Raw genomic sequence first — 24,046 nt, 5'->3', positions numbered from 1 at the left:
ACGAATGAGCAGATCAAAAGTGATCTGCCAACGATCTTCGATTACACGAAACTTCCCGATCGTAGTATAGGTAACGGCCTGTAGCCGCTCTTATTCTTATCCCCGGGACAAGCGACCGATTTTTAAGCTTCTCCAAATACAAGAAAATTGCTTTAATAACGCCTCTTTTTTATTAAATTAGCATATTCCGGGCAAAAGAAAGAGTGCTGTTGATAACGTCTCAACAGGAAGTATATTAATTAATTCCTACATTGAACAGATCATTTACCGAGTTGTTCAACAGCTTTCAAAGTAAAAATAGTTCTGAACGGAAATGGATTATACTGGGAAAATACTGTTTTACTTGCCGGTCAGATTTGCTCATGAACGACTTCACAGTGAAAGCAATCTACTAAATTTGTAGGATGAATTTGTATCACATTGTTTTAAATCGACTCGGTCTACGAATAACAATAAAGAATAACGAATAACTTAACATCTATAATATGAATGAAATATGTAAATAAAAATCAATCCCTAAATATCGCCGGAGGATGTTCTTTGCTAACGGTGGACACTGATAAATAGAATCAAAATAATCCAACGCGATACATGCTTAAATGGACAGGGACAAATGTTTAAACGGTGACCAAAAATGCTTAACAATAACGTCCCTTCACTCAACCCTGGGCTTCTGTTTATGCTGAACGCTTTGCTTTACGTTTTGCTTCCTAAAAGTAGCTGTTTGTTACATTATGTTATGTCTGCATTTACTTGCTGATACAAATCAGCTGGGTTTCATATTCGATTAATATTTCGTACTCAAATATTTTCCATTTCGTTGTTATCATATTATTTGTTATTATTTATATATCCTGTTCCTCTTTAAATTATCTGCTTTATATTCTTATTTAATTATGTATCAATTTTGCATTGCATTGGATTTTCTTGTTTTCCCGTTTGTTAGTCTTTGCTTTCCATTCACTGTCAATTTTTTTTATTATGTGCAGTTTTTTTTTAATTTTTGTGTTTCCTATTCTTCTTTCAAAAAATTGCTTTTAATTTTAAGATTAAGTGTCGTATTACTACTATTTACTTAACATGCTGGAATGTTGGAACTAAGTTTATAGTATAATAAAACATCTGAATAACTTATAGGTCCTAATCAGAAATGCTGAATCAAATGTTATCATCATATAATTTCAATAATTGGGGTTATTGAATAAATAGATAAATAGATAAATCAATAAATCAATTCAGTTGAACTTGAAAAAACATCCCATAAAATATGAATATCTTGCAAAACTGATGACACGCTGGAGTCAATAGAGTTTTCGATGAACGATTAGTAAGGTAAGTGTTAGGTAAGGTAAGAATTCTTTCTTCGAAAATATTCATTATACTTTGAGTGATTCAGCTTCGTAAATTCGTTCCAATGTTGATTATCAGTTCTTATATTATTTTAATGTCTAACTAGGTAAGTTGTGGATACGTGCTGTTGAACGGATTTAGAGCTGGATAAGTAACGAAGTCATTCAATAAACATAAACTAATCAATAACGTTATACAAGAAAATTATTTACAAAACAATTTCTTCTTTAAATTCAAATATTATGAAAATATTATTGCCATGATTATCGATGATTACCGAGACTTATCTTAAGTAAGTAGAAAAAGACAAGTTCATATATCCAATACCAGAGGCAAAATTGACTGTACAGTGGCTATTATAATTATAAAACCCACTTACTAAAATTTTTAAACATTGAACTGGAAATTACCCAAGTGCCACAAATCCACTGAACGACCACTAAACGGATCCTAAACGACTCAAGCTCTCAACCTAAACGGAATATGGAAGACTTCGTTTAGCAGACCGCAAACGACTCATGCATTCTAAAAATAGCAAAAAGCTGGTGGCGCCATCTGATCTGGTTGTGGGATACCCCCAACCAGTGGGAGCTTCCTCGCTTGGAGGAGAGCTTTCTCATTTCCTCTGTACTGTTGTATGGTTTCGCATTGAAGTTATGCATCGCTAGAACTAGAACGGCGATGCGATTGTTTAAATACTAAACTTCAATGGAAACCACCATCACTAAAGAAAGTGTGTTTTGGATAATGGTCGTTGGTGTCGATACTCATATATCTGACTTCACCGACCATTCTTATAGATTTTTGCTTGGAAAGTTAGAAGGCTTATAGGTCATGATTAGATATGAAACTTGTCGAAACACATTTGCAAGAAAAGGACAGCAATATAATGATGAGTTGTAATACGCCATCTATTGAGCAAACCAATGAAGCTATGGAGCTTTCGTTTTTTTTCTATGGATATTCGATTTTCCAGTCGTTTAAGCTTAATCTGTGGCGCTTGGGTATAAAATTAAAAAAATCGCCTACTGACAGAGTTCAAATATTTATCCAATTATCCCATTCTTCTTCTTATTTTTTCTTTTTTGACACAACAACCATTGTCGGTCAAGGCCTGCCTGTACCCACTTGTGGGATTGGCTTTCAGTGACTTATGGATTACTCCCCCCTCCCCATAGCAGGATAGTCAGACCTACGTATGGCGCCACGTCCATTTGGGGCTTGATCCCATTACGAGCATGTTGTTAAGTCGTACGAGTTGACGACTGTACCACGAGTTTGTTTTGCCGCGTCTACAAACGTTAGTTATAATATTTTCTATACCAACCAACACGATTTCCCATTTACCTGCCAAGCCGCTTTCTGAAGCTTTCTGATTGTTTGATAAATTATCGCACAATGATCCCCATTATTCATGCATCGTGAATGGTGCCTTCTGTTCGGCGACACGTTTTCAAGTGGCCATTAGATAAACGACACTCTTGTCACACGAGCCACACACTTCCTTAACAAGACGAATCGCGTATCGAAGCATGCGAAAGGAAGGAGCAGCAAGGACCGTGGCCAATCGTTCACCCGTTAATGGGATCACTCTCCCCGCGCGCTCATAAATTAGACCATTATTTGTTTCTCGTTGCGCAATGCCCTTAACAGGTGGAGCGTGACAGTGGTCAAAATGTCCAGTGGTGATGAAATATTTGCACTCCTTCCTAATGGGCTCTCGGCGTCTCGACCGAATCGACGCTTTGGAGCTAGAAGCGTTGCTATCATGTTTCTAAATCGCTATCCACACTGAGAGCGTTGCTTCACATATTAAAGTGCTGCCATTTTAGCATTCTTCAACTTGAGACCCTCGGTTTGAGTGGTCTTCACAAAACTCCTTAGCCATGTAATGCATTCTGGTGGTTAGAGTGTAATGTACACAATTAATTTAGCATCGCTCAAACCAGGAAGAGGAAAGCATGGGACCCAAACCCCCCATCCCTGTCTTGTGCCGTTACTTACCCAATTTTAAGGAAACACCCAACACCATTTCTTTATCGAGTTAGGAGCCAAGCCGGGTAAAGAACTCTGGCACCAACCAAACCTGGATGTTGACGAGGAAACAATTTATTAAGTGTCGTTTCACCCTGCAAGTTACGACAATCAGCAACCGAACCCGGGTGGGCAGACACTGATGGGAGAGAAAATGCATTCTCCATCGTTGACCACCGACCTCCGATGGTTGTGGTAATTAATTAGAGAGGTTTACGAGGCCGGTCTGCCCGAACCGACCAATCGGGTGGTGCTTCCGTGTAAGGTGTAAGGTAGGCAGCAGCAAAAGGATTGAACAAAGCTTGGTCAAATTGTGTGGGCTACACTATCAATTTTCATTAACGACACTGATCCGGTTTCGCAGTCCGATATGGTGTCAAACGGGATGACTGTGTGGTATGGTGCGAGAGGTGTTTGAAGTCTTGCCCCAAATTCGTCCCCTTGGTAGCTCAGCCCGATGCGGAGGCTGACTGCATCGACGGTGGTAATTGAGGACTGGCCGGTTGGAGTTTTCTTTGTTTTAGCATAGTGAATTGTGCAACTCTGCTTCTGGTGCTCTGCTTTCTACTCTGCACTATCAAGCTTATGGGCCTTCAACGTGGTTGCATATGTAAGCTGGTTGTTTTTGTATTGTATTACATTTTTAAATACAAATGTGTTAAGCTGCTACTACTCATTTGTAAGGTCTAGTTTGGCTAACGGATGACATGGGTTGTTTGTTTACGGGATGGGATAGCGTTTCATTCGTTATTCTTATTGAAACGTTTACTTCTGCTGTCATTTGAGGCCAAAAAATCAAAAGCATGATAAGATATTACCTGCGTAACTATTTAAAATGTTATCATTTTATAGTTTGAATATTTTTATGAACAAAAGCTTATGATTTATAACTGATTGAAATGTGACTTAAATTTATCCGAGTGTAAGAAATGTAAAGGAAATCTAAAAAGAATCCTTATTAAATGTTCAATTTTAAAATCTCTGTTACACCGTTTAAGATAGTCGAAAAAAAACTAATCTACATAAAACCTTTTACGAGACTGAGAGTAGCTTTAATCTTGCATCTCAACTTACGATAGGATGAGTAAAACTGCACGACAAAATTAATTAGTATCTTTTGTCCTCACGGCCATTTTTTGATATCGTTATCTTTTTTACTGTGTTTGCCAAGGAGCTTTATGTAAGTTCGGACAGATGAACTGTTTAGGTCAAACTACTAAAATGTTTTTGTAGTAAATGCAAATGTAATACAGTGAAATCGCTCTGAGGTGAATCTTCAAGGGACAGTCAGCTTAGAGAGATGTTCATGTTAAGGAAAACTAATTAAGGTGTATGCTATGAAGTATCCTAGAAACTGCAGGAAAACCGAATACTGTTCACCTCATGAATTTGATTGTCAAAAGTGCGGATTATTGAGCGAATACTGTATGGGTTTCGTTGCTAAATTCTAAAATAAAGAACATGAAGGAAGATTCCAATTTAATAAAGCTGAAAATAAGCTTTTGTTCGATTTATTTTATAAATATATAAGTTTTTTTTCCTCTTTATTTACTAATACTTCTTCTATATTGTTTCCTAAATTGATTTTGTCCCTTTCCTTATCGTATCCTACACACTATATTAGTATATATCTTATTATAATTTCAATTCCGTTAAAATTGCACTTTTCGCGTTCAGATTTCGTTAATAGCTGGCTGTGGGCAAGACATGTGTGTTCTATTGGGAGTCTAGTAAGAAACGCATGCTCACGGTGGTTGTTGTTTTTGAAAACATAAGGTGTTGTTGTGCTTTTAACGACTCGAAGATTGTTCTCCTTTATCTTCCACCATTTGTTTTGCCAGGTCTGAAAGATAGTGTTTTAAGCTCCAATCACCATTTCCTTTCTGGATAAAGAATCTTCTTGTCCATAGTTCTGTTGACGACCGTCATTTGCTGCCTTGTCAGCGTCTTTTTTTTAACACACTTTTATTCTACAGTGGCCAAGAATCTAACAAAAGGAAGTGATTGTTGAGGTTGGAAGCTTTTCCACAATTTATCCCTTAGAACTTTCTCGCTCTAGTGCTGCCAATACACTAGCGCTGCCTGTAAAAATATTGTTGCTATAATCATGACAAGTGCTGAGAATTCCCAGATCCTGTTTTGCAGACTTGTGCCTCTTATTACAATTTTTGTCGGCAGCTATCAAGGTGAGGTTGTTGGAGGCAAATCCACCACCGACCAAATTTTCATTCTATGGTAGATCGTCCAGAAATTCCGAGAGCGCCTGATCCCTACGCACCACCATCGACTTCAAGGCGGCCTACGACACCGTAGACCGGAATGGGCTATGGAGCATCATGCAGCGTTACCACTTCCCTGGGAAGTTGATCCGGCTGTTACAGGCCACCATGAATGGGGTGCAGTGCAAGGTAAGAGTATCGAACTTGACGTCGGAATCGTTCGTATCTCACAGGGACGAACTCTGAGACAAGGTGACAGACTCACCTTTCTGCTCTTCAACATCGCCCTGGAAGGTGTCATTCGAAATACAGGACTATACAACGACATCGATCCTCGTATACGTGATACGATCCTCTACCGCTCTGTCCAATTTCTTGGCTTCGCGGATGACATCGACATCATCGGCAGGACAACATCAGCAGCGAAATCTGGAGACTCATTGTACAGGGGAATCGTGTATGGTATGATGGTGATTTTGGTATTTACTGTTTTAAAGTTCCTTACACATTTTGCTTGCTATTACCGGTCTGACATCTTTTGGAATTTCATTTTACACCAATAAACTTTTCAGCTGTTTTGGTACTGTAGCCTGTTTCCATTACGTGATTGTTTTGCAATTCGCGGTATTCGTTCTCCTGTCACCTCTATCAATGGAGTTTTGGCTCTTTCAATTAGCGCATCAGCTGTTATGCTCTGCTCCAGACAGCGTCCAGCAGCTGTTACTATTGTGTGTGTGTGTGTGTGTGTGATGATGTGTGAGAAAGGAAGCAGCATGGTAAAGAGGAGCTAGAGATTTTTCAAATTTGTATTCGTTTATAGACGTTATTCCTATTCCATTTAGGATTTTCGGAATAACCCAAGCATTAAAAATCCGGATAAGCACTTCTCGACTAGCAAATTTGTTTGGTGTGGGCAATGGCTGTTTTTCTTACTGGAAGAGTAATATCAGAAATGAATTAAATATATTTACTTCAACTAATGTCATTTGGAATGTTTGTTGAAGTTTGTTCTTAGTCCAGCCGTCAGTTAGTTTGTATTATTATTTTTCAGGCTTTGGTATGCAAGGGAGAAATCGGTAAGTATGAATGGTAAGTTATTACGCAAAAAATTGCGGGTCAATCCAAAGGTGACCAAATGAACTTTTTTAAGAAACACGTTAAGAACCAAGTATGTTCATAGCAAACAATCGAACCTAAAATTTTTGGACAATCCTAATTCCTTAGCGTATCTGTTACAATTACATTTTTCATGTGCCTTTTTGCTATCAGAATTTACATTTGAAATTCTGATTAGTTTCTCTCAGCAGCGTCAATTGTATGTGCAAATGATAAGCGATACAACGCAACATAGCGTTCCACCCATCCGGCATCGTTTGCTAGCTTTCGTCAATTATTTGTGGTTGCGCGAAAAGAAAAGCAAAGAGAGAAAAAAAAAAAACAAAAGCTAAATCTCCAAGAAGCCCACCTCTAGCGGAATCAACTCACGAGCTGCCTGTTCTCAGCCGGGCTTGCAATTGACAGCGCCCCGAGCGCATTCGTTGCGCAGCTGGGCAGCAAGCGAAAGTAATGCGATAAACATTTGCTTCTGGCATCAAATTAACGTCATCCTGCGGCGTGCTACAAGTTTTGTGATGACAATACTCCATCCCTGCTCACGACCGGACGGACAATCAGACTAGGGTCCCCTCAATGTCACTCTCCAGCCCACCCGTGTCCCCCTCACTCAAGCTTAGCCGCGCACGCAAGGCACACAATCAAAAAAGGCAAACAATCAAACAGGCAAACAAACACACAGCAGCAGCAGCAGTAGCACATCGAGGACATTTGCTTTTTTCATTTCTTTTCGGTTTCTCTCGAGCGAAGAAGGGCGGTGCAGTGACAAACACAAAGTTTGTTGATTGTTTGGTGCGCTTTTCATTAACTTTCTGTTTTTGATTTTTCACGTGATGCGAAGGCAGCATCGTGTCATTGTCAGGGATGCGAATGTTTCGCGCGCCAACCCGTCATTTGTGCTGTGGCCAGGGGCACATTTAATAAATGTACCGTGCGTGCCGATCGGCCGTTAGGTTTGACAAGCGAAAAAAGATTGCAGTTGATTTGGCTACAAAAGGTGGCGAAGCAAAACGCTGAATGACGTTGAAAGGCAGGAAGCAAAAAAAGCAAAAAATAACACTCATCGGAACAGCTGTTTCGCGCGATGAAATATCATCGCACAGCACGAACGCACGTGTTCCGAAGCCGAGCGATTTTTTCCGAATGGTAACCGAAGTGCAGATGTACAGTGTGTGGCAAAGGTTGTGGAACACCACACACGTAATGGGCATGGCTTGCTTACACGTGTTCGATGGAGACGCCCAGTGGTTTGTAACTAACGAAAAGCTTCGATCCATCGAAAAGCACATGGTAAATAAATTTTTCGTTGAGAAAATGTGGTTTCTAATAGGTACTTATTTGGAGTAAATATTAGTTAATATTAACAATGTTAAATCTATTAGGCAAATTTGTTTCTTACTTCATTTAATATGTTGTGTTGTCATGGTTTAAAAATAATAATTTGCCTTTTTATTTATTTATTTATTAAAACTATTAACTGAATTAATCATTTTATAGTGGCAAACAAAATCTTTGAATTGAATTGCATCGATTATACATTTTTTTATTAATTAAAATAAACATGGGCACACAAATAAATTTAGTTCAAACGTTGTCATCACTGTGTCTGTTTACACGACACGCGTGCAACAGCAAAACCTCCATTCGAAAGCAGCATTCCTTGCCTTATTCGATGCCAGTTGCCAAACAACATCCGCATCCGGTGTTGGAGCGGCACCGTTTGTCTGGCACCCTGCCGCATGCCACCAGCGCATTATCAACAGCACCATATAAACATCGAAGCGATGTTTTTCGAATACCATTATTTCTCTCTCTCTCTCTCGCTCTAGTGCTGGCCGTTCCCATCGGCAAGATGCTGCACCTGCCTATTCCACAGTTAACGTTCCATTCATCCATGCATGAACGGTTGGTGCTGCGGATGGCGGGTCGGCTCAGTTGCCAACGGTCCTTCGTTCGATGCAGTTCCGTCTGCTTCTGATTTCTAATCAGCTTGGTTTGTGGGTGAGGCTTGTACGATCGTGTGCTGTGTGCTGCTGTGTTTCGTTGCTAAAGTTGCGTATTTTTGTTTTACGGCAAGGATTAGATATGAACATCTGAGAGATGTGTTAGATTTTAATGGTTTTAGTGTGCAATTGAGTACCTTATTATTTCGATCGAAAGCAACTGTGTGCCAAAAAGCAACGCAGATAGAAAGGACGAAAAACGCAAAGCTTGTAAGATAAGTGGCACCACTTAAACCCACCCTGGTTGCTCCGGAACATTCGTAGTAGAAGCGACAAACAAAAAATCCACACATTTAAAAAGGGTAATCTCTCATTCGCAATTTTTGCTTCCGAACACCATCATTTGCTTTCAACTGGTTCATTTGCTGCTAAAGCATTTTCACGTGCCGTGCGCTATTTAGGGGGTAAATTGGATGCAGCTTTCCACGCGGCACTACTGTTGAAGATTTATGCTCAAGACGCTGTTGAAGTGGAAAGGCAATTGAAACCTGAGTTGAGTCTACGGGCATTTCTTCGGACTGGCGAGAGGAGGAGGAGGGAGCCTTTTTTACTGTCACCCGACCAGCATCGGTTTATTGCACATTTAATCGGCGTCCACTCCCTTCCCTCCCCCAACCAAAGGAGCGCGTGCCAATTAATCATTCTTCGGCGTCGTTCAAACGAGCATCGTGCTGTGCGAGCTGTGAGTGAATGGAAGTGATTGAAACAGAGCGTGTACCGATAAAACGGAATCGTTAGCCAAGGGAGAGAAGAAAAAAAACTTAACCAGAATGATTCCATCACGATGGCTCGTTCTTTTTTGCCCAGCGTGGAATCGAGGAATCGTGAGTGACTGTGTGCGTGCGTGTGCGTGTGTAGTGTGCGAGAGGATAAATAATGATGATGGTGGAATGCTGACACGGTGCAAATAAAAGAAGGAATTTGGCGCCCACCCTTCCACCTAATTTGTCATCCGTGGGATATGGCTTAGGGGAGAAGGAAGCGGTGTGATGCCAAAAAGGAGTGAAAATTGTCGTTCATCCCCTTCCCCCTTCAAAAAAAAAAAGAGGCAAACCACCGTGCAACAAACAGTGATCATCGTGTTTCTTGCGCAAAAGAGGGAGGGAAAAACAGCGAAAGACGATGGTTGGGTGCCGTTTGTCGGCGGCGGCGGCGAAACGACACGAGTGTGGTGTGTCCATAAACCAAACGAGTGGCCACGGGCGGAACGGGTTTCAATGGGTTCTAAAAATAAGTCACGATTTCGAGCATCCGTAAATTATGCACCCATCAAACATTACTACTCACACAGGCCGTCCCGGTGGTGGTGGTGGTAGCGGTGTTTTGGTGCGTTATCATTATTATGATTATTTTTATTACACCCATTGCGTTCGTATGGGGGGTTTTTTTAACCCAATTTTCCTCCAGCTCGGCCAAACTTTTAATGATGATACGTTTGTATTTGTGTGTATGTGTGTATGTGTGTGTGTGTGTGTTTGATATGATTAATTAATTTCCGTCCCGAGATGCATTAACCACGCATCAACGAATATGATAGCGAATGGGGGAAAAACAGCCTTGGCGCCTAAAGTTAGATAATTTATAGCGTTTCGCGCGCGTGTGTGTGTGTGCGTGTGCCCGCGCAAAAGGCGTACAAATTATTAAATACACGAGATTTTCCAGTTTACTTGCAGCGTGTCAGAGTGGAGGTGGGGAAAACATCACCCGCAAACAAAAGAGGCAGATACAAAAAACACATCCCGAGCAGAAACACAAAAAAAGGAATCAAATCAACACCAAAGTACCAGAAAAACAGATGTGAAAAATGAGTGTGTGCTGTGTGCGTGTCCATAACACCTTCCACGAATGGACCAACAGGCATTAATGTGCATTTATGTGTGTGTGTATGTATGTGTGATGATGACGAGTATGTCTAATCTGTTGCCAGCGGAGGGCAAAGATTAATATTTTCCACTCTCGTGGAAATCCCTACGAAACCAAAAAAAAAAAAGAAAAAAAACCCGTGTAACAATTCGGCTCGTATGCGTGCGTGTGTGTATGTGTGAGTGAGTGTAGTGAAGAGAAAACGGGTGGTGAGTGAAAAACAACCCCTCCCTGCGCCTCGCTAAGTTTAATGACAGGCGGGCGTTGCTGAGGCCCCGCGACTTTGCATCCATTCCGCGGCGCGTTGGACGTCGGCTGTTACTAAAAAACGAGGTAATGACTGATGGGGGGCAATTTGGTTGTTGGAAATAAATAATCATAACGCTTGCGGGCTTCAGTTTTACACTATGGGAGCGATGGAGAAAGAGGGGAAGGGATGGGGGAAGGGGATGGTCGGTGAAACTGACTTTTATGAGCGGTTTGCATCGGTTACTGAATGGCGTGCAGGAAGCGTTGCTTCAGGGTGCAATCGGTTGACCCGTCGATATGTGGAGATTGGCAAGCCGCGTGTGTGTGTATGTGTATTGGTTTTCGGCGCGATGGAGAAGCGAATAGTAATGGATGGAGGAGCAGGGAAGAATTGGACATGGATGTAGCAAATGCAAATCAAAATGTTAACCAACGGTGGTGCGGCAAATGATCTTGTCCATTGACCGCAAATGGGAGAAATACATTAAAGAGCTGTCCAGAAATAGCGCCACTGACGCAAAACAGTGACTGGCCTTTGCAAGTGCATATGCCGATGGAAAAGGTAAATGTGTTACATGTGTAAAATGATGAAGTATTGTCAATTTAGATTATTTTGCTTTGACTGTGCGTTTGGAAATCGTTTAATTAACGAATTTCGACAAACTTATTATTTGTCAAAACAACTAAGTCGATCTAGGTTTACCCATTACAGGATAGTAATTGCTATAAAGCTTAGTACATTTAGAACAGCAACAAATTAAAATGTCTGTATCTCTTTAAACCTATTGTCTCTTTTGGAATGGTGTCTGTGGCTGCAAAACAGTTAATAACCCTTTAATTTAAACCCTTTAAAACTTAGAAAGCTTAAATTGCACCCTGTCTTAGCTGCAGTACTTATGAAAAGGGATTTTTTTTCATACCTAATTAACAGCTGCATTTCGGCAATTATGAGGGAACAACCATGGAGTCTCAAAGCCGTTTTCATACTTAGCTAATCGCATTGAATAGAGTCTTAATATTTGCATTGAAAATTCGTTCAAATGCTTGTGTTAGACTTTCTTCACCATACACTGATTTGACAAGAACAATTCAATCAATTCACAAGACCAAACATAAGGTGAACACTAGAGGCTAGTTGGGATATTGTTTTGTGTGGAGTGTTAACATTATTTAATCTGCCAAAAGGTAAAAAATCATATAAAAATAAGTTTAAATCTTAGGGTAGTTCCTCTAGCTGCTAAGCTCTTTCTGAGCTTTTTTTTTGCTTTCTTGTTCGTGCTGCCCTTTAGTTGTTCGAACAGTTTTGCAAGGTGTGCAGGTCATGATTTTTACCACTAAGTTCCATTAATAGCTCATCTGGCGCAATGTATTTAGCGAATGGACCCTTCATTTTCAATGTCCAATCGCAATTAATGAGTTTTGAACCAACTTCGGCTAGTTTGGCGAGTTATTGAGTTACTGCTGTTTTCCAGAACTTTGGAGCTGTACCGTTGCTACCTGTCCTTTGCCCCACATGGGCACATCTACTAGCACTCAACGTACCTAATTACTCTGGCATTTTCTTCCACATCTCATCGAGTTCATGGTCCTGATATGACGATGTCTGACGATACTGACAGATTTTACCACCTGCAATATTCCCAAGATTGAAGATTATTTTTTGCTATCGAAACCCAAACAACCCATCGTAACATATCATAATTTGCGCTTAAAATACAAGGGTGAAGAATGTTATTGCACATTTTGCCCACTGAGTGAGCAGCAGTTCTTGGAAAATATGCGCCACATTGGTTGTTCCTGAATGTGGACGATAAAGAGTTTTCGGTAAAGTTTGTGCAAGAAGACTATGAGTTTTTGCTGAAGTTTGTGTAAGACTACATTCGTCCTTTTTTTTTGCGGGATGAATATGTTCACTGCTGCATTCATTATGCATCATGAAACAATTACTGAGGAAGTAATGAAAAACAGGAATATTAGTAAAAACAATCACCATTACCATTTCAGTTGTTTAAACTTACAGTTTAATGTATCTCCTCGTTAACCAATTTCTTGTTATCGATTTCAATGGCCAATTGACTAACAGTTCTTTTACAAACTTGTTCTTGTCAGCAAACAATGCTGTAGTTGCTTGAATAAAATTGTTCAAAATAAAAAATGATGCATAAACAGCAAATAATATTCCTGTTTTATTTTTTGTATCATACTGCGCTTTAGATTTTATTGAAAGAAGGACCAAACTTAGACAACACGTTACCACTTTATATTCATAAATTGATGCAGCCCTTAAGGCATCGTACATGTTATTTAAACAAATTATTATTGCTATTATTACTTTAATATTATTGTATGCCATGCTGGTCTACTCTATAACTTAATATGAGCGACCTATTCTTCTTCTTCTTTGGCTCAACAACCGATGTCGGTCAAGGCCTGTCTGTACCCACTTGTGGGCTTGGTTTTCAGTGACTAATTGATTCCCCCCATAGCAGGATAGTCAGTCCTACGTATGGCGACGCGGTCTATTTGGGGATTGAACCCATGACGGGCATGTTGTTTAGTCGTACGAGTTGACGACTGTACTACGAGACCGGCCCGGCCCGGCCTACGAGCGACCTATTACAATTACAATAACACATTTTACAAGAACTGATTAGAACAATAAATGGGTAAATAAAAGCTTCACTTGTCAGTATAAGCTGCGCAACGTTTGTTTCATTATATTTAAATGATGTTAACAGTACAATGCGAGTGGATTATTCCTTAAAGTGGATCATTAGAACCAAAAAACCGTAGTCCAACATTCAGTAATAAATAAGAAATCTGGCAATAGATTAATACTAGTTGCCAGAAAATTAACCTGTAAACGGGACGTCAATGTTACCGCTGATCAACTTATATATGAAAGTACACTGCGCCGTTATTCGTCTATGTTTCAGTGATACTGACCCGTATAAAAGACACCTAGCACGATACGAAGAGTAAACAGACTCACAAAACCATGATAAACGGTGAAGAGAGCGTGAAAATATGGCATAATATTGTTGTTGGAACCTTTTCGCAAGGTACCCAACGACCTGTCGTAAACGCGCGTTTTAAAATATGTGAGATATCGGTTCGGGTTTCAACCGATCGCGTTCGGTTCGCAAGGAAAGCATAAAAAGGGGCGACAGGACACGAAGAAGGTCTCTAAACCAAAAGCGGGAATCGAAGACTAATTTTTTGGCAAACGTAGAACAATAAATCGTTTCGGCAAAGAATTTACACCGCGTTGGTTTTCATTTCGCAACAATTGTATTCGTGGCATAATGTAGAATGCGTGATCAATGACACTATTGAAAATCCACTTCAAACGACAAGCATATAGCATTTTGATGAAGAGTTTGATGTAAAAAAAGGGAATCGGGAAAGGGAACCGATAGTGTTTTTTTTAACCAATAATTTTTACTACAGTTTTACGTCGCCCTTTTGTCGCATTTGGGTCAACAGTGATGTGATGGTTGAATAGCAAGCATCGATTGCCTTCCGTCTATCTCTATGGATAGAGTTTTTTCACTTCAATTTATGTTTTTCATTGCGTAAACAAACTGAACCGTACATTAAAGAAAACACTAGCAAAGGAGCATTATAAAAATCCTGTAAAATAAATCCGTCGAAAACCAAAACATACACATGCCGATCGATTCGTGTTGTGCTAAAAAAAAGCATACAAAAAAAGGATGCTACAAAACTAAAAGCTTTTCTCGGAACGAAGGATTTTGTGTGCTATTTTGGTGGATTGTTTAAACATGCAGGAAATAAATCCATAGCGATGCGATGGCGTAAGCACTGCTGGATGCGCTCGAGGGCATTGGGCGAACGTTTTGAATGGCACGAGCGACCTATATATACGGCGCTAAAGTGGCTTATGGCTCAAGTTCAAGATCGTCCGAAACGTTATAGCCAATTATGTACTGGTATACTTGGTTTAAAAAAAGATTCAAACGCTTGCTGCATACACTTTTTAATAGGTTCGTTTATTCGCTGCTCAAAAAAAGTCCGTGTTCTTTTCTACACAACCAGCCAAGGAAAAATTCAAACATAAGACAAAAAAAAAACAAGAATAGCCTATGCTGTGGACTTGGTTTACATCCTAAACATTGTCATGGTTCGCTAACCACGTTTATGTAATCAGTTAGTGGCCATCAGCAGGCTTTTTGTTGAACGCAAGTCACCTTAATCATTACTCTAGGACGGTGCTTGAGAGAAAATGCGTCTCCAGTACCGTGCGGGGGTCCATTACGCTTATTAAATAAGGTAAGAAGCTTTAATAGCTTTTTGAGCGGTATACTTTGCACATGACAAATTAACAACCGAAAATATTCACCGAACCGTGCTGCATATTCTTAACGAAACAAAGAGCACTAATGTGTTTTCGTATTATTGTGATTGATACCAAATGTTTTGCAAATGATCACGATTAAGTTTTCGATATCTAAGCTGTTTACTCACCAACACATCGTGTTCTATAGTATAGCAGAGATTGTACACTGGACGATCTATGTTTCAATTGTAGTGAGATATAAATAATGTCTCTCGAGTGACATACACCGCCACGGGAAGGAAGTATCTATTGAATTCTAGAAAGCGCTTTGCATCTACGTCCATTCCATGAAAAGGCTCTGCTATATCATAGTAATATTTTACAGCATTCGCTGCAAAATAGCAAACAAAATTGCGCTCCTTCTTCCAGCCACCAGACAGTCGCAAACAGTATCCTAGAAACGGAGCAAAACATTCGCGAGAAAAAGGACCGACCAAAGTGGCACAATGCCTTTTGAAGATATGCCGTAGTCTTTGCCGCACTAAGCTCGTTGGAATGGTACTTGAAAAGCAAAAGGAAAAAATAGATATTTGCCACTGTGCCAAGTCGTGTCTTGGATTGAATCGACAAAAAAAAAGAAATACTATCATCTAAATACGGGCAGAATCGATGATGGCCTTCAACACGGAGGCCCCAGTCTCACGGCCACTGATTAACGGCGAGTGTTGTGGTGAAGGTTAGCAAAATAGGCATTTACGAAACCCGCGTGAAGATTCCTTCCCCATCGACCACAGGACGGCCACGTTACTACTTTCACTAATTAGCGGTACGCTTGCACTAGGCTGCCGGAATCACCATTTCACCAGCACGTGGCGAAAGTTGGCGGAGTTCGAGGAAAATCACATTAGAGAGCAAACCGAGAGTGTTTGCTTGCCCAGCCGGTGGTGTATGTTGTATTCCCCCAGCCCGGCAGTGTCGTTCGCCGAGATTCTCGCCAATGATTTTGGTCTGTAATTTTATTACCGGCAAATCGCTAACCAAGGGGGGAGAGGGGGCAGAATGTATTGATCGAAATTACATTTTACTCACCGTGTGACAGTTGAGCGACATCTGCTGAAGGCATGCTGCTGTGCTCGATTGTCAGGGTTTGCCTGTCAGATGAAAGCTCGTTTCCTTCCGCCTATGCGTTTGCGTTTGTTTGCCGAAAAGCATTCGTACAATTTGTCCAAGGAATGCTTTGATTTCGGTAGGGTTTTTCACGCTGGCGCGGTGTCGGTACGGTTTTTCCTTCCAACTAATTCGCCGAATTGCTCGAATTTGCTACCGTAGAAGGGCGGCGGCCGGTTAAGTTGGGTTCCGCTTCTAATCACACACTCGTACTTGCAGGTGGGCACACATTGACGGCAAACATAATATCCAGTATCAAAAGGCTTCGGGCGATGTTATTGAAGGGTAAAGACAATATTAGGTTTCATTATTGGGACGCCACTGCCACACGGTGAAGATTGTTGTGACGAACAGTTTATTAATAGCACAGCAATCGCAAGATTCCATTTTCTTCCCACACGTGTCCACCCGGGCGGACCTCTTTAAGTCGATAGACAACTTCATTGTTTCCGTTTCGTTGGTGGTTAGCCTTTTGACATAAAAATTAATTATGCACACGCGCGCGCACCACCTTTCCCGCGTTCGAGTGGAATCGAGAGCCGTTTTCGCACCTCGTTTACAACCTAGTGTCGTCCTGTTGCTGCGCTTTCTCTCTCTCTATCTCTCTATCTCTATCTCACTGACGCATTTCTTCGAAATTTGCCACCCTTTTCAAAGAACGCTATTGGCACCTGTCGTGTCGTGTTTTGCGGGAAGCTTTTGTCAAGGAGTTGAGCTCACCCATCGCTTAATGAATTATTAATGTAGTAAGCGCACACGGGTACGGTGCCCGGCTTGGCATGTCGTTTAGTGGTACACGGGTAAACATGTTCATAACGCGAGCGACACATATATGCCCTTCCGCCCTGTACAGGGAGGTGGTCCGGAATTTGCATATTAAAATGTTCAAAGCAAGATGAGCCTGTAGTAATGCAACGTTTATGAGTAGCGGCTTTACACCCGCCGCAGCACAGTACCGTTTTGCCGGCTTGCCGTCTCTGGGGTCTTTAGGGGCGACCCGTGATGTAATTACTGTGCTGAGCTCATTCAATAATGAATCCTTATTTGTACACTTACCTCCTACTCACAAATACACAAACTAGTGTGCCACCTACGCCGGGAGGGAAATACGTTGTTATCGATTGTTGACGTTGTTGCGCTTATGTCTAGCATCGTTAGTACATTGTGTTGCTATTTCGCAAATGAACCCATAATTTCCATAATCGTGCCATGGGTTGCTAATTTCCAGCCCAGTTTTCCCTCCGGATTTTCTTGTTAAAGCTGACATTGATCAATTGACTCATTTATCGGGGATTTTACTGTACAGATTAGTGATGGGTAAAGTTGGCAAAAATCCGGAATCGACTCCGATCCGACTCCGATAAATTCGGAATCGACTCCTGAAGGTAGGTCCGCGCTGCAATATCCGGAGTCGTTCGGAATCGTCCGGAGTCGCCCGGAGTCGCCCGGAGTCGGAGTCGTCCGGAGTCATCGGAGTCATCGGAGTCGTCCGGAGTCTTCGGAGTCGTTCGGAATCGTCCGGAGTTGTTCCGAGTCGTTCGACTCCAGACGACTCCAAACGACTCCGACTCTGGCGACTCCGGACGACTCCAAACGACTCCGGAAGACTCCGAACGACTCCGGGCGACTCCGGATGATTCCGGAAGACTCCGGACGACTCCGAACGACTCCGACTCCGGGCGGATCTAGTGGTTCCATTTTTCCGGAGTCGGAATCGAACTAACAACAGTCGGAGTCGGATCGGAGTCGTGGGTGCGCTCCATACAGCACATCACTAGTACAGATTGATTTCGATTGGTATGGTATGATAGAGCCATTTATCTGAAATTGGACTGAATTTTTACTGTACATTCGTTATGTATGATGGTAATTTGTTTCTCTGAAGTTTAAATTGAATCATTTTCGCTTTTTCATCACTAATACCTAATTGAACAAGTCATAGCAAATGAAGTTACAATTAGCAATGAATGACGCAATATGTAATATAATAATAATGTTCAAAAACTTGTTCCGATTTATAGTGTTGCGAGTATTATTTTGTAAATAGGTAATTAAATAGTTTTTTTGTGTAGACAATTTTATGTTTCTTTTTTTTTAATCCTCTAAAATCGTTTAAGCTGGATAATTGGATACGTTGAATTTGCAGATTTCCATCCCATTGCTAATTAGTACAACAATAAAATCCAGCTTAAAATCCACCATAATCGTTTAAGCTGAATAATTTGATACGTTGAATTGGCAGTTTTCCAGCCCACTGTTAATCAATACAACAATAAAATTACTATGAACAAGTGAAATTTCCATTCGGAGAAAGATATGCTGTTTGATACTTAAAATGCCGTCCTCTAATTGATTTTTTTTCTACGAATGCTATCGCCATTAATCTGCTGTCTGAGAAACGAACATTATTTACAACTAGTTAAGGCCCGGTAAAATCTACCGGATGTCCTCAAATTAAGAATTATTTTCAAACTCTACACGTTCAGTGGCAACAACCATAACTCAAAGACCTATTTGTTCTTATGCGTTACACCACAAATGTGTTAACCTTGTAACTTCTTGGACAGTTACTGTACTTTGCAGAAACGTTAAATATCGATGAGGCTACTTTTGAGCCAAGTCACGCAATTATGTATTTTCGAACTGATACGTCCCATGCCTCTGTTGACACAAATGTATAATTTTTTGATTATTATTTTTTAGTTATCGGCGTGATTTTATGGAAAGCATAGCTAAGTAGTAACCTCAACAACGCGTTCATTGAATAACGTATTGATGTGCAGTGGATTAAAAAATTAGGGTGCCGCTAATACATATACAACATGTTTAGATCCAATCCCAATTGCGTACTTAAAAACATACAATTTTTGAAATGCTCACTTCTGCTTCAATCCATTTTGTGTTTTTTGTGCCCATAGATGTAAGATTGAACTATAAAAATATGATATTGCACGGTTCGAATTCCATTTCTACTCTTTTTTCGACTTATGTTTCATACGTTAGGTAATAAGTAATCGATGCTTAGAACATATTCAATGTAAATTTTCCCAGTCTTAAATTTCAAAAAGGTCATTTCCAAAAACGCCGTCAAAATTTTATTTTATTATCCTGAAACTGGGTTTGAAGTATTCAATGGAATGGGTATATGTGTATGAGACAATTGTTATTGTTGTGCCAAATATCAGATTTCGACAGTGAACATATCCCCTCAAATAACCATTCCAAATGTGTAGTTCTAATATTCCAATCTATACTGTTATAGAAAAGACTGGTTCAACACTGTTATAGCCTTTCCACATCAATTAACTAAATTCACGTTTATTTGCAAACTACTTTATTTACTCTTGACGACCCACATTTTTCAGATTTTGCTTCTAATTTGACGTGTCCTTGAATATAACGTGGTTGTTCTTAATCAACACCATAGTACGGTGATAGCATCACATGGTAGATATCGCCATCACTCTTGATAGATACAGTCAGAATCTTTTCAGCCCTCTTGGGCACGTTACAGTAAGCATAGTTTCATTGTGGATCATTCTGCAGTTGATGCTGATCCGGCTAAATGCAGTGTGCACGGTTGTCTCACCTAACGCGCAGTATGTTGCAGCCATGTTGCGCAATGAATCATCTCTCCCTTTAGTGCTTTGTTTCGGAAAGACATCCTGAAATAAGTAGTTCTTCCCGCCCGCGAGCAAATCGTTACAAATTCAATTTTAACTTTCAAGCCATCAACATCCGCCGCTTTTTTTCCTCGGAATTTCAGCAAGGCTTTTTAGCATGGGCCGCTTAGGGTCTTTCGGCTACATCCACCTCTAATTGTCATGCGTTGTCCTTGTCCCGACTCAGCCAATATTGCGAAGTAGTAGATTTGAGGGAGTAGTCGATTTGGGGCGGTCCCGTGGTACGTGGTCGTCAACTCGAACGACTCAATGACATGCCCGTCATGGGTTCAAGCCCATGGACCGTCCCCCCGTAGCAAGGATTGACTATCCGGCTTCGTGGTAATGAATTAAGTCTCGAAAGCCTATGCAGGCCGGCATGTCCGCATAGGACGTTACGCCAAATAGAAGAAGATTTGAGGGAGTGTACATGTTCGACGTCCTGGGTATAGCAACCCGTGTTACAGGTTATTCTGTACCACACTTATCTGCCGATGACGACGGTGTATGTAGTATTCGAGGTGCTTAAGGTGCAACCAATAATGAGTATGGTTGGCTTTATTAATGATTGAATAAATTGGAATTACAACCATTTTACAATTAAGCTAATTTGGATAGTTTTCAAACATGTTTTCTTTATATTGCCTTGAATATCTTGATTAATAATGGTAAGGGGTATGAGATGGGACACATTATCATCAGGTGGCTAATTTGCAACTTTAAATATTTAAAAAAATCATTATATCCAATGCCATGTGATTTCGAATCGGTCAGTCAAACAAAAAGTCTAAGTAACCATTGCACTCATTACTTGCGGGCTAGCAGTGGTGCATGGAGCAAGTCCTTTCGCAGCAACGCGCGTTGCTAAGAGAGCTCTGCTCTCACCGCTTTCTCTCTCTCGCTGAATGTTTACTCTCACGTCATTGTGGCGATTTTCGATTTTTTATATAGTGATATTGTATCTTTCTTTCAAACCAGTAAGAATGATTAATCCACAATTATCATTCTTTCCGCACCTTTTTATTCCGCACTTTTCACAGCCAAATTCATCAGGTGAAACAAATTTAATATTGTCATTTAATTTCTGCGTTTGTTTTATGCGCCATGGATGGTTTAACAAAAAAGTACATCTATTTGTAAAAACTAAAGTAAACATTACGAGTGGAAGCGGATGATCATTCTGGGAGGAAACGAGGCAATATAAGGTGAGAAAAGGCATGGGATCGAAGTCGCGCCCTAAATGCAGCAAGGGAAAAATTGAAATCAAACAGATAGTTTGATGGCAGATAGTACATTGATCGTACTAAAGCTTACAGAATACATGTCGAATACATCAGATGGAGTAGATGACAAGGCGTTGCTTGGTGAAAAGGAACTAGTGTCGGTAGGATCAAAGAAGATGGAGGAGAAATGCGAAGGATCAGATAGAGGAGGGGATGGAAGAGGATTTTCTATGGGCATTGTAGAAGTGCCATACAGAGGAGGGATATCTGGGAAAACGTGACTGCAGTATGGCGACATACGATCTGTATTGAGCGCTCGCCTTTTGTCCCTCTTTAATGAGTGCCAGGCTCTGTTATGTCAAATCGGGTGACGCGGGGGTTTTAGGATAGGACAACTGTGCGGGAAGGCAGATGAAATTATGGAATTTAAGGAGGATAATCCAATGTCTGGGGAAGGTGATAAATTCCTATCTTATTTTTAGTAATATTGGCTTTCTTCGTAAACCGTGAAAATGTATCAAATACAATAATCAATTCATGAACTGAGGCAAATATTTAAAGTGTTAAAAACACACATTCGATAATCCGCACTCAATCAAGTTGCAAAACGAAAAGTATATCGGTTAAGCAACAGTAAATGCTGAATATATTTTACATTTTGTTGTATTAATCAGTTTTGTTTTGCTACCATTCTGATACTAATCCTTTCATGGTCAGGAACAGTAATCCGATCTCCGCTCTAAGCGGGTTTCTCTAAGCGGAGTGCCTGGAGTGTACAGCTTTACAGAGTTGATAGGTACTGGAGAGTGGAAGTTTGTTTCAGTTCAGCGTAACACTTTGATCCACACATTTATAGTGATTGCAATTTAATAGTTTGGATACTTTGAGCGTAATTTTCATTTTGAATTGTGCATCTGGCGGCGGCTTGCTCAACCATGTAGCCATGAAATTCTGAGCCAATGGGTAATGTTTTCGTCTTTTTTAGTTAAACCGGGCGAGAAAAGTTTTTGCATTAGCATGCATTGGTTTAGTTGTGTTATATGCAATGTTCTGGATGCATTTTCAGTATTTTCTACAACGTTTGTGCAATTATTTTATTATCAAAAAGTTAGAATAATAAAAATAGTTAAAGTTAAGTTGAGTAAAAAATAATGTGCACCTCAAGATAATAAAAGCTAAAAGGCTAAGAGGATTGCGGTCGTTTTAAGTGATGAATTACTGATGAAACTACTCCACGCTACTTTCATGAGGAGGAAATGTATATTTAAACTAGATTTTGTACAATTGGCCCTAAAAGGTTTTTGGTTCAGTGCTGCAAAATGTCATGAGTATTACGAGATTTTCACCAACAAAAACAATGAACATATCCGTGGTAGCTTGATGATCATTGCTGATAGTCAATAAAAGTGCGTCATGACATGCTGAACACGACATGTGAATTCTTGAGTCCAACGTGATACTCTGACTGACAAGCTTAGCTTAATGCCGGCACAAGCATAATCATGTTTTTTTTCTAGCTGTGAACAGTGCTGCCAAATGCCACTGTTTCAGTCACCAACAATCATGACTAAAATGAAGCTCAAATCAGATCACGTACATAACTGAGATGATCAGTGACAATACTCAAACAGTTGGAGAATCAATCACATGCTTGGTGACATTTTGATTAGCACCCAACTTTTGGTCACTCATTTGATCACGACATTTTTGTCGGCGATAATCACGACATTCTTGGAATCTACTTGTCGCGTGGACTCTAGCAACAAAATGAGCATGCTTTCTCCATCTATCTGTTTTGATTATCTGTCGGATCAAACAGAGCGAGAAAACATGCTCATTTGGTTTCTTGGAACCACTCGCACGCAATGTATATCTCCCATGACCATCGCGATGATCACCGACTGAAAATATCGCGACCAAGTGATTGAACACGAGTTGGTTGCACACAATGTCACCAAGCATGCGATGGTCGCACCAACTGTTTGAGGCTCGCCTCTGATCTTCGCAGTAGAGCTCGTGACGCTGACATGATTTTGTTTCAGCCGGAATTTGTTATGACTATGTCAGTGACATTTTGCAAAACTGATCACAGCATAACTTCTTACTCTTGACAATTACCATCCGGCATTAGAATTAGCAATATCAATTCAAACTTCTGTTTCTGTTCCGTTCGCTCGTTCTAACCCTAGAGTAAAACGTTTTGATTTTCGTAAAATGAACTTTGGTGCTTTTGAGCAATTTATGTTTAATTCGGACCTTAATTTTATTGAATCAGCCCCTTCTATCGACGATGCCGTGAATCAACTTAATCGCGTTATCCTTTCATCCTTCCCTCTTTGCTGTCCCATCCTAAATCCTCCTCCTAAGCCTGCGTGGTCGAACAGATCCTTAAAAGCTTTACGAACGGATAAGAAGCGTAAACAGCGTGCATATATGCATACTCGCTCTCAACATGCCCAACGGGTATACAAATATGCTTCCAGAGCATATCGTATTTACAACAGAGCGTGCTATAAACTATACATCATGCGTCTCCAATTAAGATTTATCTCTGACCCTCGATCTTTCTGGCGATTTGCTAATAATCGTCGCAACTCTATCGGCATCCCTTCCATAATTTCCCTTGGCGATGAAGTGGCTGATACGCCCTCCAGCTGCAGCGAGTTATTTGCTAGACATTTTTCTAGCGTATTTGTGGACCCAGACTCCAGTCCAGTATCCTTATCTGATGGCTTAGCATATGTACCAAGTGATATAATTTCCTGTAACACAGTGGCTATCGATGATGAGGTCATTTACTCAGCATTGAAAAAATTAAAAAAATGCTTTTCGCCGGGTCCAGATGGCATACCCGCTTGCATAT

The 24,046-nt window shown here is 40.5% G+C and overlaps 1 protein-coding gene across 3 annotated transcripts in view; it reads left to right on the top strand.

Moving 5' to 3' along the window:
* The first annotated feature begins 8,628 nt into the window (after window positions 1–8,628).
* LOC120895628 (neuropeptide CCHamide-2 receptor-like) overlaps window positions 8,629–24,046 on the top strand; it is a 49,830-nt gene continuing 34,412 nt past the window's right edge. The window contains exons 1-2 of one of the 3 annotated variants that reach the window (XM_040299134.1): window positions 8,629–8,717; window positions 10,382–10,915. The gene's annotated coding sequence lies outside the window, so the exon portion shown is untranslated. Of the gene's footprint in view, window positions 8,727–10,381; window positions 10,916–11,048; window positions 11,394–24,046 lie in introns of those variants that run through there. The other 2 variants (XM_040299135.1, XM_040299136.1) reach the window with 2 other exon arrangements.

This window comes from Anopheles arabiensis, chromosome 2 (assembly GCF_016920715.1).
Source record: "Anopheles arabiensis isolate DONGOLA chromosome 2, AaraD3, whole genome shotgun sequence".
NCBI classification, from domain to species: Eukaryota; Metazoa; Arthropoda; class Insecta; order Diptera; family Culicidae; genus Anopheles; species Anopheles arabiensis.
Note: the sequence above shows the minus strand (reverse complement) of the source record. Positions and strands in the feature narration are given on the sequence as shown.